Source organism: Equus asinus, chromosome 6 (assembly GCF_041296235.1).
Source record: "Equus asinus isolate D_3611 breed Donkey chromosome 6, EquAss-T2T_v2, whole genome shotgun sequence".
Taxonomy (NCBI): Eukaryota; Metazoa; Chordata; class Mammalia; order Perissodactyla; family Equidae; genus Equus; species Equus asinus.
The window spans coordinates 94,403,765-94,416,912 of record NC_091795.1 but is presented as its reverse complement, the minus strand read 5'-3'; the positions used below and the strand labels follow the sequence as shown (position 1 = coordinate 94,416,912).

Here is a 13,148-nt window from a genome sequence, read left to right as displayed (position 1 = left end):
CCCAGAGTGTGTCCCACCCCTGAGGGCAGATGGAGGCCCCTCTCCCTGGATCAAGGAGCAGAATTGCTTGTTTTGTGGCCACCAGGGACACGGTTCCTTAACTCTGTTTTGTTTATCTCATCTCCCCTCCCTTCCTGCTTATGTAGAAGATGACAGAGGGTGGTTCCGAGGGGAAGTGACTTGCCAAGCTCACCCAGAGTTAGAGGCAGCGCTGGGACGAGACTTTTCACCGTGCATCATCCAGCTGACTGCCCTTTTCTTTTTTTTTCTTCTTCTTCTTCTTCTTTTTTTTTCGGTGAGGAAGATTGGCCCTGAGCTAACATCCATTGCTAGTCCTCCTCTTTTTCTTTTTTGCTTGAGGAAGATTTTCGCTGAGCTAACATCTGTGGCAATCTTCCTGTTTTGTCTGTGGGATGCCATTTGACAAGGGGTGTGTAGGTCCACACCCAGGATCCAAACCTGTGAACCCTGGACTGCTGAAGCAGAGTGCCACCAGGCCGGCCCCGTGACCTCCTTTTTCCTTCTTTTTTCTTCTGATTCCTAACCATCTCCTTCCATTTAAGACTTTGTTACCGTAGCATGAAGTTCATCCTGTTCTCTGTTTTCTTTTTTTAAAGATTGGCACCTGAGCTAACATCTGTTGCCAATCTTCTTTTTTTTTCCTTCTTCTTCTCCCCAAAGCCCCCCAGTACATAGTTGTATATTCTAGTTGTAGGTCCTTCTAGTTGTGACATCTGGGATGCCGCCTCAGCATGGCCTAATGAGCGGTGCCATGTCTACGCCCAGGATCCGAACTAGTGAAACTCTGGGCCGCTGAAGTGGAGCATGTGAGCTTACCCAGCCACAGGGCTGGCCCCTCTCTCACCTTTTTTTTTTAAACATGTGTTTGAGCCTCATCTACCCAACAGGTTTCTATTTTCTCTGGACTTGCCCTCGTTCCCTCCAGCCACTGTCCCGCCCCCACCACCCACCGGTTCTGGGAAATCCCTCTTTGATAGCCCTGTCCCTCTTTGGGTAGCTTCTGCCTGGGGTAGGTGGGTAGGGGGTCTCGGTGCCATGAGTGGTCCCTGTGCTCCCCAGCCGGGCTGCAGGCTGTGAAAGAAAGAGACTCGTGACCCTTGTCAGTCGGGCAGGAGAGGTTCCCCGGCACTGGTGCAGGCGGCGTGGACCCTGTTACAGCAAGGGGAGAATATAGCAGGGACAAGCGGGCGTTCGTAGCCCAGGAGCAGAATGATTGGCTGAATGGAAGGTTACTAACAGGGGACATGGGGGGCTGGGGATTCTTGCTGAATTGATCTAAAGGATTGTTGTCAAAGGCAGGTTCTGGGACTTAGACGTCAGAGGTGGGGGATGGGGAACGTCGTCAGGTCTCGAGGGTGATCAGATATGAAGGGCAGGGGGATTCTTGCTAAACCGACTGGGCTAGGCAGGCCCAAACCAGGAGGGCGGCCGCGATCAGGCCTAGTGGGGAGGAGGGCTCCGCGGGAGGGCAGAGCCGTCACTGCACACGTGGGCGCCAAGGTCCCTGCATGAGCTGAGTCACGCCAGGCTTGCTCTTTAACCAGATCTTGGGCATTGTGGATGTAGACAAAGATACTTCTGTTTTTAAAGTTTATTGGTTCCTGTATGATAAACGCAGTGTGTTTTCACTGTGGGGACTTGGGAAGTAGAGGGGAGCATCAATGATGCAGTCAGAATTCGTTGTAGCCGCTTGGGCCTGCGCTCAGGGACTGCGTTTGGTGGTTCTCCTTCTGACCCCTGCCCTCCGTGACCCCTCTGGGGGAAATGGGGCGTGTGCTGAGGTCAAGGGAGCCAGCAGGTTGGTCTCGGCCACCTCCTACCTTTAGCACCTGCAGCGGGAAGCGGTTCCCTCCAGGGACGGGGCCTGGCTGCAGCCTCCCAGGCGGCTCCCCGGGGTCCGGACGGCAGGCGCGCCTCCACCTGGCCGCGCACAGGGCCAGGGCACCGCCTGAGGTGAGCTTCCAGCGTCCTGTCTTCTCGAGAAGGCAGTGTTCTCCTCCCTCCGCCCCAAGCCTTCCCCTGTAAACTGGAACTGCTTTGTACTTTCAGAGCTGATGTGTCTCCATGTTCAACTGTGGCCATTTTGCTTGTGAACTTGACTCATTTGTTTATTTATTTTTTTGGTGAGGAAGATTGGCGCTGAGCTAACACCTGTGCCAGTCTTCCTCTATTTTGTATGTGGGTCGTCTCCACAGCATGGCTTGATGAGCGGTGTGTCGGTCCACGCCCGGGATCCCAACCCACGAACCCTGGGCCGCCAAAGTGAAGTACGTGAACTTAACCACTGCGCTGCCGGGCCAGCCCCAAGCTTGACTTAATTTTTGAAGAGATTAGTTATTATTTTTTACACAAAAATGATGCTTCCCTTTGATAAGGTTGAAAAACACAGAAAAATAAAGAAAAAGAAAAAATCCCCCGAAGGCACCCCATGCCCCATAGAACTCTTGCTCGCACGCTGCTGTATTTCCTTCTGCGTGAAGGGGTCCGGGGAGTCTGGAAACATAGGCAGATGGATGCAGCGTCATCAGGAGCATCTTCCATCTTTAAAGGAACAAAAGAATGTCCTCTTTATCCAGACTTGTTAGGTCCCCTATAGATACGTGTTGTAGAAGTGTGTATACTTAGCAAAAAGACGACCATATTTTTATTTTATTTTTATTGACTGTTCTCTGAAGACCTGTCGACATGACAGACGCAGCCGAAGCCCCGCCTCTCCCCCTCCTTGCTCTCCCCTTCCCCAGGGAGCCCCTCTGCCGAGGGAGTGGGGCTTTGGTCCATGCGTGTTCTGTTCTCTTACCACACGTGTGCACACCTTTAGCAGAACATTAATATTTCTGTGTTAGAAATACTTGTAAATTGTAATTATACTTACTGTTGTCGTTTTGTACTCTGCCTTTGACGACGTCTTCAACACTGTTTTCAGGCTTAATCGTGTTGGTGCATAGATGTGGTTCGTGGCTCCTTTTCCCTCTTCTGTTAACTGCTGTGTAGAGTTCCCTTGTCTCAGCAAGCCGCCGTTTCCCGAGGTGTATACAGTTAGGTCGTTTCCGTTTTTCCGCCATTACAAAGAATGCCGTCACGAACACTGGGTTCTCCTTGAGCGCGTGGAGGGCGGCCTCGGAGATGGCGCTCGGTGAGCCCTGCGTCCTAGTATTTACAGCCTCCTGTAATCTCCTCTCCTTGGGTGTGGCCTGGACCTGTTGACTTGATTCTAACAAACGGAAAACAGCAGAAGGATGGGCTATTGCCTCTGACGTTAGGTTGTGAAAAGACTGTGGCTCCTGTCTTGGGTGTGCCCTCTCGCTCTCTCTTGGGTCACTTGCCTTGGAGGAAAGCCAGTGCCGTGTCGTGAGTCAACCCACTGGGGAGGCTGCCAACCACCCCGTGTGAGCTTGGAAGCAGATCTCCACCCCCGGCTTAGCTGAGCTTTCCGGGGAGACCGCAGCCCTGGACAGCAGCCCGCCCTGAGCCTCCTGAGAGATCCTGAGCCAGAGGCACCCAGCTAGGCTGCACCCTCATCCGTGGCCCAGAGAAGCTGGGAGATGGTAATGCTTGTTGTTCTATGCTGTGACATTTTTGAGGCACTTTGTCACACGGCAGTAGATAACCAATACAGGCCACCTCGAGAGTTCCTGTAGCTCTCTGGAATATCTAGCAGTAGAATCGCTGGATCCTGTGGTTTGCTGATGCTCTGTTACTGTTTGTCACTATCTTGATCTCCAAGGTGTTGGTGGCTGTTTATCCCCTCCACAAGGGTAAGCGAGTTCCTTTTTCCCATGTCTCTCCAGCACTTGTATTGTCAGATGTTAGCATTTTAACCCATTTATCTGATGGGTGTAAAGCAGTATTTCGTGGTTGTTTTTTTTGCTGAGGAAGAGTGGCCCTTAGCTAACATCTCTACCACTCTTCCTCTATTTTGTACGTGGGATGCCTTCCACAGCATGGCTGATGAGTGGTGCATAGGTCTGCGGCCAGGATCTGAACCTGTGAACCCCGGGCCACTGAAGTGGAGCGTGCAAACTTAACCAGTATGCCTACGAGCCGGCCTCTCATGGTTTTTTAAATTTGTACTTTCCTGCGTTCTAGTGAGGCTGAATACCTTTTCAATATACTTACTGTCCTTTTTGGATTCTTCTCCTGTAAATTGCATGTTTGCTTCCTTTGCCCAATTTTTGGTCAGAGTCTTTTTCTTAATGATGTACAGATATTTTTATATTCTGGAGACTAATCCTTTGTCAGTAATACTATTTTATACTCTGCTTTTTTAAGGTAACATACTGAGAATGTTTTTCTATGCCAATGTATGCGTTATTTTATTGGTATTCCATTGTGGACATAGAAAGATGGATATAGACAGATATAATTTATTTTGCTGGGCATTGTGGTTCTTTGCAGTTTTGTATTAGGAAGAGCGCAGTGGTGTGTCAGTCAGCTAAGTTATGTTCTGGTAGCAAACATGACCCCCCCCCAAATCTCCATAGTTTGTAAAACACAGATTTCTTCCTCACTCAGGTTACATGGCCATTGACTGTTGGCTGTGGTTGTGGTCTATGCCCTCGGCCCTCGGGGATTCAGGCTGACAGAGCAGCCCCACATGAGACGTTGCTGGTCGCATGGCAGAGACAAAAAGATGGTAAAACAACGCGATGGTTCTTTAGGCTTCTGCTCAGAAGTGGAAATTGGCGTGTACTCCTTGTCAGTTCCGCTCACATTTCATTGGCTAAAGCAAGCCGGATGGCCAGGCCTGATGTCTGTGGGTGGGATGTGTAATCTCCCCATGGGGAGTGACAGTGAGTATTTTGAGCAGTTCAATTTATCACATGCTGTGATAAACATCCTATACCCTGTGCCCCCCCAATTCCCGTGTGCCTCAGGATTGATTCTTAGAAGTAGAATTGTTAGGTTAGGAATATACACATTTCTCAAGCTTTTGCTGTTTATTATGTTAGCTGGATTTTAACTGTTACTGCGTGTCTGCTGTGAAATTATAAGTAATTATTCGTCCTAATGACCATTTTTAAAGGAAAAAAATACTATTACATGGAAATACTCTGTTGCACCGCCGATGACTATAACCATTTGCCTAGCTTGATAGTTTTCAAATTGCTTTCATATTTTATTTACTTCTCACAGCCACCTTGTAAGGTTTAGCGTTGCAAATGTTTCCTTGCTGTTTTGCAGATGAAATGCTTGAGGCTCAGAGAGATTGAGAAATTTGCTCAGGGCTGCACAACTGGTGATGTGGAGAGGCCCTGACTCTTGTCCAGCCCTGGGCTCTTTCTCTGCCATTCCGGCCTTTGGAAGCTGTGACTAAAGTCTTGTGCCCTCCCCCTCTTGTTTCCCCCACCCCCGTCATGCTCCATTTCCAGTCGCCCCGGTGGTTGGTTGTGCGCTCCTCTGAGAGGCCTCTGACCCGGGCCCAGGGCTTAGGCAGGCCCCGTCGGCGTCCCTGCCACGGCTGCCTTGGCTTAATCTATATTAAGGTATCGCTGACCATCTTTGGCCTTGGGGCGGGGATTTACTATCTTTAGGCAAAGTTATGGGAGCATTATAAATCCTGTTAGTGTCAGAACTGCAGAGACGTGGTTCTTTTTGAGGAGGGCAGCTTTTTCTTAGGAGTGGCGCAGTTTAGACCAAGTAGACTGGTTTGAGCGATGTTTAAGTGCTGAAATCTGTGTAAACCTCTCAGCTGGGTCAAATTCAATGACAGCATTCCTTCCTCAGTCCCTGTCGAACTTCAAGTGCCTGGTCGGTCTCTAGAGCAGAGGAGAAACTGAGCTGGGAATAGTACCTTGTGCTCTTTATTTCTCTGAGATTGAGGTGACCTTCTTTCCTCTCTCAGTCAGGTTTTTCGTGTTCTCTGAGCCTGCAGTTTACTCGTCTGTAAATTGTGAACTTCTTCCCTGCCACCTTGACGTGTTCGCTGTGAGGAGCCCGTGCAATTTCACAGAGGTGCAGTGCGAGCCATAAATTCGTGTAGGCTGAATGGACACCCCCGCTGGGAGGGCTGGAATCGAAAAGCTGGATGCTAACAAGTGTTGGTGAAGATGTGGAGAAAGAGAACTCTTGTGCATTGCTGGTGGGAATGAAAAGTGGTGTAGGCGCTTTGGAAAAACAATTGGGAATTCCTCAAACAATTAAACGTAGAATTACCAGATGACCCAGCAATTTCGTTCCCAGGTATTTATTTACCCGAGAGAATAGAAAACACACGTTCACACAAAAACTTGCACACGAATGTTCATAGCAGCATGATTCATAATAGCCAACAAAGTGGAAATGACTCAGATGTCCATCACCTGATGAATGAGTAAGCAAAAGGTGGTCTATCCATGCTGTGGAATATTACTCAGCCATGAAAAGGAATGAAGCACTGGCACACGCTTCAACATGGGTGAACCTTGAAACTATTGTGCTAAGTGAAAGAAGCCAGTCACAAAAGACCACCTATTATATCATTCCATTTATATGAAGTGGCCAGAATAGGCAAATCTAAAGAGGCAGAAAATAGATGAGTGGTTGCCAGGGATGAGGTGAGGAGGGCTGGGGAGTGACTGCTGACGGGTGCGGGGTTTCCTTCAGAATGATGGAAGTGTTCTGAATTAGATGGTCGTGACGGGTGGACGACCGTGTGAGTATACTGGAAACCACTGAACTGGATGCTTTCAAAACAAAGCCAATATCAATGGACGGTATTTTGACAGATTATTGGGAGGCAACATAAGGGAGTGGAGTGTGAACTTTGGGATCAGACAGGCCTGGATGTTAGCTGTGTGATTTTTGTTAATAGAGTGCTTAATCTTTTTGAGCCTCAGACTCCCCGTGTGTAAAGTGGGGTGATTCCCCCTTCGTGGGGTTGGGGTGCAGACTCAGTGGGGTGGTGTTTGTGTCACTTGGCACTGGCAGGTGCTCACAGAGTGGTAACTGTGATTGTTCTGCCACCTTCTCTGTGCCCAGCTCAGTGTGGGCACCCGGTGTGTGAGGATGTGAGGCACAGTCTTGACCTGTGGGGCAGACCCAGGCGCCGAGTCCACTTGGCAAGGCTCCTTGACCCTGCGTGCTTGGTGGGTGCTATTTGAGAGCCCCCCGTGTCTCATAGAGCTTTGAAGCAGGCCCACGCAGTGGCTCAGGCAGGTGGCGTTGTCTCTGTCTGATGGAGGAGACAGCAGTGCGTAGTGATGGTAGCAGACGCTGCCTTTGGAGTGGCCGCGATGGTTAAGCCTCACGTAGGCTCATTTATTTAATAATAGCCAGGAATACGAGCTGATGTCGATTGCACAGTTACTACATGCCAGCCGCTGGTGTCCAAGTGCTTTACTTGTACCATCTTTTTAATTCTCAAAGCAACCCCATGGCATACTGAAACACAGCAATGGCTGAGGCCGTGTTTACCAGGCAACACGGGGGTGGGGGCAGTGGGTGTGGCACAGAAGGAACAAGATGTGTCATGGTGGGCATCTGAAGCTGGGTGATGGTACCCAACATTCATTATACTAGTCTCTGTTTTGTATATATTGGGAATTTTTTATAATAAAAAGTTTAAAAACCAACAACACTATGAGATAGGCACTGTCATTATCCATGTTTTACAGATGGGGAAATCGAGGTACAGAGCATGCAAGTTTACCCGGCAAGCCAGAGAGACAGCTCGGTACACTCATGGACGGTGGGGCTTAGTAACGGGGCTGGCGAGACGGGTCCCCTGGGTGGGGGCGCCCCTCAGGGTTACTTGAGACCAGTTCCTTCTCCTGCCAGAACAGTTGAAGGCCCACGGCTCCTGTGTCAGCAGCCGAGGCTGATAGCCTCCCGGCTTTCCCTGTCCTGAGAGATCCAGGCTTCGCAGGTGCAGGAGGGCCGGAGGTGAAAGAGGGAAGACATTTTCCTTCGGTCCCCAAATGCCGGGGATTCTCGGATAACCTGGGCTTTGTGACGTCGGCGTGAGCTTCTTTCACTTGACTATGTTGATCCGGCAGAATCTGTGGGCGTGTGCCATCACCTCGTTCCTCATACTGTGACCTTTCAAACATTTGGGAATCAGATGCCGGGAGGCGGGTGGGGGGTGTGCGTCTGCACCTTCTCCCCCCCGCCATCCGCTCCCCCAGAACAGCAGGATGACGTAGGGCTCAGTGTGAAATTCGGCCCCGGGACTGCTGTGGCTTTGCAGAAGGGGCTTCACCTCCGGGCCCAGTGTCCTCACTTGAACGGGAAGGATGTTCACACTGCCTTTTCTGGTTCCTGGAGCGCCTCGGCACGGGTCTCCAGACTGCTCTGACGGCTTGAGGCGCAGCTAGTATATTTGGGGGCCTGTTGCTAAAAACTGTGCCACCATCTTGATGAGGATAATGTTTTCCAGGGATTGGCAGAGAAATGGTCTAGTTATCAATGTGCCTTTAATATTGGATAACTCAGAATGTCACTTCCGTAGTGGAGGGGGTGACTTCCAGGGGCCGTCTGTAAGATGGGGCCGTCTATGGAAACGTGCCGTGTGTCCCACAGAGATGCCGGTCCAGAAGGGCCTGAATTTGCTGGGCCATGAAGTCCGTAAGTGGCGGAGCTGGGCTCCAGCCCCAAGCCTTGCCCCCAAAGCTTTGCCGTTCTGCTCACTTCAGACAGCAGGGACGGCTCCTCTGGGACTTGGTCTCTCTGAGGACCGTTGGAGGAGCAGCTCTGCAGCCTGCAGGGCCCTGCAGGTTTTCGAGGCCCTTCCCTAGCCGGCCATCAGGCTCCGATGCTAGAGCCCTTCTCCCCCCTGGCCGGCGTCCCTGGACTCTGTACTTGTCTCTGGGTGAGAAAGCTTGTATACTCATGGCGTTTCACTAAGTTAACCCACACTTCCCTTCTCTGGGCTAGATCACCCCTACCCCAAATATCCGTTTTCAATTCCAGATCCTGGATTGGATATGTAATAAATCCTGAATAAATTACATGTGGCAGCCCACTAAACTAAGCTCTGGATAACGCATCCAGTGGCAGCTTTTCAGTGGCGTTGTGCTTTAAATTGGCTGTCCCAGGCAGTTTTTCTTAAAGCCTGGTTGACTACCTAAGGGTCCAGATTGATAGTGGAAACTGGGGCAGAAACTGACTCCAGGGGTGCTTCTCCAGCAGGCTGGCTGTGACCGCAGGCTGGGGGCTGGGTCTTTGAGCAAAACTCTCTCCTAGAGGCATGGAAGCTGTTAGAAGACTCCAGAAATCTAAGTAGAGCTGTTGGCGTTTATAAAGTTGGGTTGTGATTCCCCCGGCTGCCTAGATTCTGTTGTAAGACCCCTGGGGGGGCGGGGGGAGAGGGCAGGCAGCACAGATCGCCACGGGCCCTGTGCTCCCTGAAGGCTGTGACTGTCTTAACGGCAGTGCCTTCCCGATTACCTGTGGGAAATTCAGATATTTTGAGAAGATGCAGAAGTTTGGAGTTTAAAGGTCTTTCATTTCAAAGTCGCACTGTCTGTTTCATTTAGATAGGGATTTTTTAAGATTTAAGACAGATTTTACAATGCTGGTGGGTAATCATTGACTCGTCATTGACTGAGCCGGGGGGTGGGGGCCATCGCTGCCCCTCTCCAGGGGGCATCTTGCATTCTCTGAGAAGGTGCCCCTGGAATGCCACGCCCTGCTTCCCATGTGCAAGGCCAGGCGGCTCAGGGTCCTGGGATGCCGCAATAGAAAGCTGCAGTTCCTGGCTTCCAGCCTGATGGGGGAGGAGGAACGTAAATAATACAGCCCAGAGGGACCAGTGCCCAGAGGGCTCCAGGAGGGACTAATTAACCCGGTCTGGGGGAGGGGTGGGGAGAGGCCTCCCAGGGAGGGGTGTTTGCGGGGTCTTTTAAGGATGCTGGACTTTTGGCATGGGAAGAAATCCGGGTGAGTGCATTCCAGGCAGACGGAACAGCATGTGCTAAGGCGTCTGGGCCGTAAAAAGCCAGATGTGCTCAAGCTACACTTTAAGCTCCTTTCTGTGGCTCTCATTCTCTCTCTAGTTGGGTTTTGTTTTGTCACTGGGTAAGGAGAGGCATGGTCTGTTCCCGGGCTGAGCCGGCCGCCCTCCTGGGGCTGGCTAGAACGTTCTGGCCCTGCCTTTGAGGATTCTCCCAGTCTGTCTGTCCCGTGGCCTGAATCCAAGGCTATGGCCTGTGAGTGGCCTTTTGCGTCTCTCCCCAGGCTCTTCCGCTGGACCCCTGATGGGAAGGCTGACTGACGCTCAAGCAGGGACATGGGGGGCCAAGCCGTCTGGCCATTTGCTGGCTTTGGACCCCCGGAAGGGAGGAAGAGGACCAATTTCCTTCTCCCTAACCAAGGCTGAGGTTGAGGGTGGCAGAGTTTTAGGACAAAGGAAACATTTGCTCCTTTTCATTCCTCCTTGCACCCCCGCCCTAGTGTGCCCACCCTGCCAGACCTTTCTTCCCCAAGGCACCCACTCCAGCACCCATGGAGGCCTGTCTCATCCCCCTAAGATGCACCACTCATTACGTATCCCGCCTTCCCCTGCCGCTCCGATGAGAAGACCCATCCTTGGAGTAGTGGCTCTCTTCTGGGGCAAGATGAATGCAACCTGGTGGAAATTCACACTAGTGTGTGAAGGACTGATGGCACTGTATCTCCCCCAGGACTCCTGGGTGGGGAGTGGGTATGTGGATGGTGGGCCACCAGGCACAGACTTCCATGGAAGCTATTCCTGCTATTCCTAGGGTCGTCCTTTCTTTTGCTTCTGAATTCGGAGGCTTCTTGAAGTCTGTAGCATTTTCAGGGTAAGGAGTGGCTTTGGGTGAAGCCTCTGGTGGATAGGTTTGCAAGCTGCAAGTGCCTTTGACTGCAGACCCTGGATTAAGCATGGCCAGTGCCAGGTCAGAGTGACCTGACTGGAGCCGAATACAACTAAGTTTGAAGACCAGAAACAAAGCACGTCCTTGCGAAGGGGCTTTTAGATTGGCCACTGATGGCACAGAAAGTCTGTCTCTTGTTCTCTTGTTGGTGGCGGCTAAGGGGTAGGAGGAGAGAGGAGTGACCAGAGAAGAGTGGTCAGCCTGCATCTCTCTGTGTCCAGTCGGGAGTGGACAGATGGCCCTCAGCTGCACTCTCCCTAAGCGAGTGACTGCAGGCGGCCTCCGCCGCCCTGTGCCTCCAGGGAGGCCCGTGTCCCCTGGGCTTGCTGGGAACGTGAGTGCACGGTTCTCTGAAGTGCAGACAGCGCGCAGATGGCTGTTTAGAGCGGCAGCGCCGAGCCCTGACCCGAGCCCTGACCGGTTGCTTTTTAAGTAGGTTGTGGGGCTGTTGAAGGACCAGGGATGAAGGGTCCTTTATTAAAAAGTAAACAAAAACAAGAAAGGCAGAGCAAGCCGCGCAGACCCAGCGCTGCGGGGAACTCATCAGCCCTGCGGCTTTGATCTCAGAGCACGAGGAAGCGTCGTCTTTGATGTTCGCTGTCTCTGGGCCGGCACTGCGACAAGCCGCCTGTGCGGGAGGGCCGCCTGCCCAGCCCGGGATTAATTATGTAACCGAGCCCAGAGCGCGGGCAGCCGCCCTGGAGGGCTCCTGCCCACTGTCCCCAGCTGCCTTAGGATTAGCCTGAGGCCCATTCGGCTGGGAGGCACGAAGGAACGCACATCTGTTAAACAGAGCCATTGAACGTGGTTCTTAACTCTACAGTTACTGTCTTTATGGAACTCCAGAATAGCTTCTTGGATATCACTCTTCAGGCCCCTGAAATGGAGCCCTGTGCACAGACGTTAAGAAAAGCTATTGGCATCTGCAACCGCTATTATACCATCTGGTGGCTCAGAAATATTTTATAATCAAATGAGTAAGACGGGTTTCTGGCACGCAGCACCCACCGCTCCCCCTACCTCCTCCCTGTGCACCCGCTCTCGCTCTGCTGTCTTTAGGAAACACCAGAGGAACTCTTCCCAGGAGTGAAGACACTGTATTCTCCGTTCGGGCCACGTGCTAGCTGGGTGACCTTGGGCAGCTCCGTGGGTTCTCACACCCTTGCTTGGTTCTTTGTAACATAGAGGAGGCACACTGCTCAGGGTGAGTGTGTGCATCAAAGTGAGATGAATATACGCGTGTGGCTACTAGCATGCTACTTAGTACTCATCTCAGAAAGACTTTTAAATATACTTGAACTTTTTCTGAATATAAATGTGATACATGCATGTTCACTGTAGAATATTTAGAAAATATAAAGAAACTGGAAAACAAATTAATCATATGTAATTCCCCCTCTCCCCAAAAGGGGCAACTGCTGAGAACATTTGGCCACGTTTGGGAAGATTTCCTAAGTAGCTTGAGCACACAGATGGTCTGTATACCCAAACCACAGGGAGTAATTATGGACGTAAATGGAAGCGTGAGTCTGTGGGCATGGACCGAGTGTGTGCTCCAGAGGGGGCGTGGATGTGTCTGTGGTGGGAGTGTGTGCACACGTGTGTGCAATGCCTTGGGGTCCTCAGATGTCCCATGGTCAGAGCAGGAGCCCACAGCCCCCCAGGCAGGGCACCAGCACGCACAGTTCCACTGTGCCTTTCTCCGAGAGGAAGTGGGGCTGCTGGTGGTGCAGGAGGACATGGGGACACAGCTGCTGCCTGCCCCTGGTGTTCGTTGTCAGCAGTGCTGCAGACGAGGTGGTCAGGCCCAGCAGAGGCCAGGCCAGGAAGTTCTGGGACAGGGCAGAGGAATCCTCGTCCCGGGATCACCAGGAGGTAGAAGGGGACAGAGCCAACTTGTCATCTACCCCATTACAGCCCACATGCCTCATTCAGGACCGGCCTTTGGAGTCTCAGAGGCCGTGTTTCCTTATCCCCAAATACTGACTTTGTCTGCCCGCCCCCCCCTCCTCACCCCTCTACCCCTCAGGGCTTTTCTCCTCTTTGAATCAGAGACAGTTTTGTCTTCTAGAGACACTTAAACCAAACAAGCCTCCACATAGCCTTGAGGGGGTTTGTGTCTTAAGTTGTGAGCCAGTCAGTGTAAATGATCAGTGAAGAGTGTCCCCATATTGTGATAACTGGGCAACTGATGTTGATGAGGTGCAGTGAGAGTGTTCAGCCTAATTGTCATCAGGCAGAACTAGATGTACTGTGTTTTTAACATGATAGTGTAAGAATGAGAATGTGACAGTGTATCGCTTTCCCTCCCCC

The 13,148-nt window shown here is 51.6% G+C and overlaps 1 protein-coding gene across 5 annotated transcripts in view; it reads left to right on the top strand.

Moving 5' to 3' along the window:
• Positions 1 to 13,148, top strand: part of HPCAL1 (hippocalcin like 1) — a 121,371-nt gene that overhangs the window by 25,281 nt on the left and 82,942 nt on the right. Inside the window, exon 1 of one of the 5 annotated variants that reach the window (XM_070512622.1) lies at positions 1,537 to 1,974. The exons of the other annotated variants lie outside the window; for them this stretch is intronic. The gene's annotated coding sequence lies outside the window, so the exon portion shown is untranslated. Of the gene's footprint in view, positions 1 to 1,536; positions 1,975 to 13,148 lie in introns of those variants that run through there. 5 annotated transcript variants of the gene reach the window in all.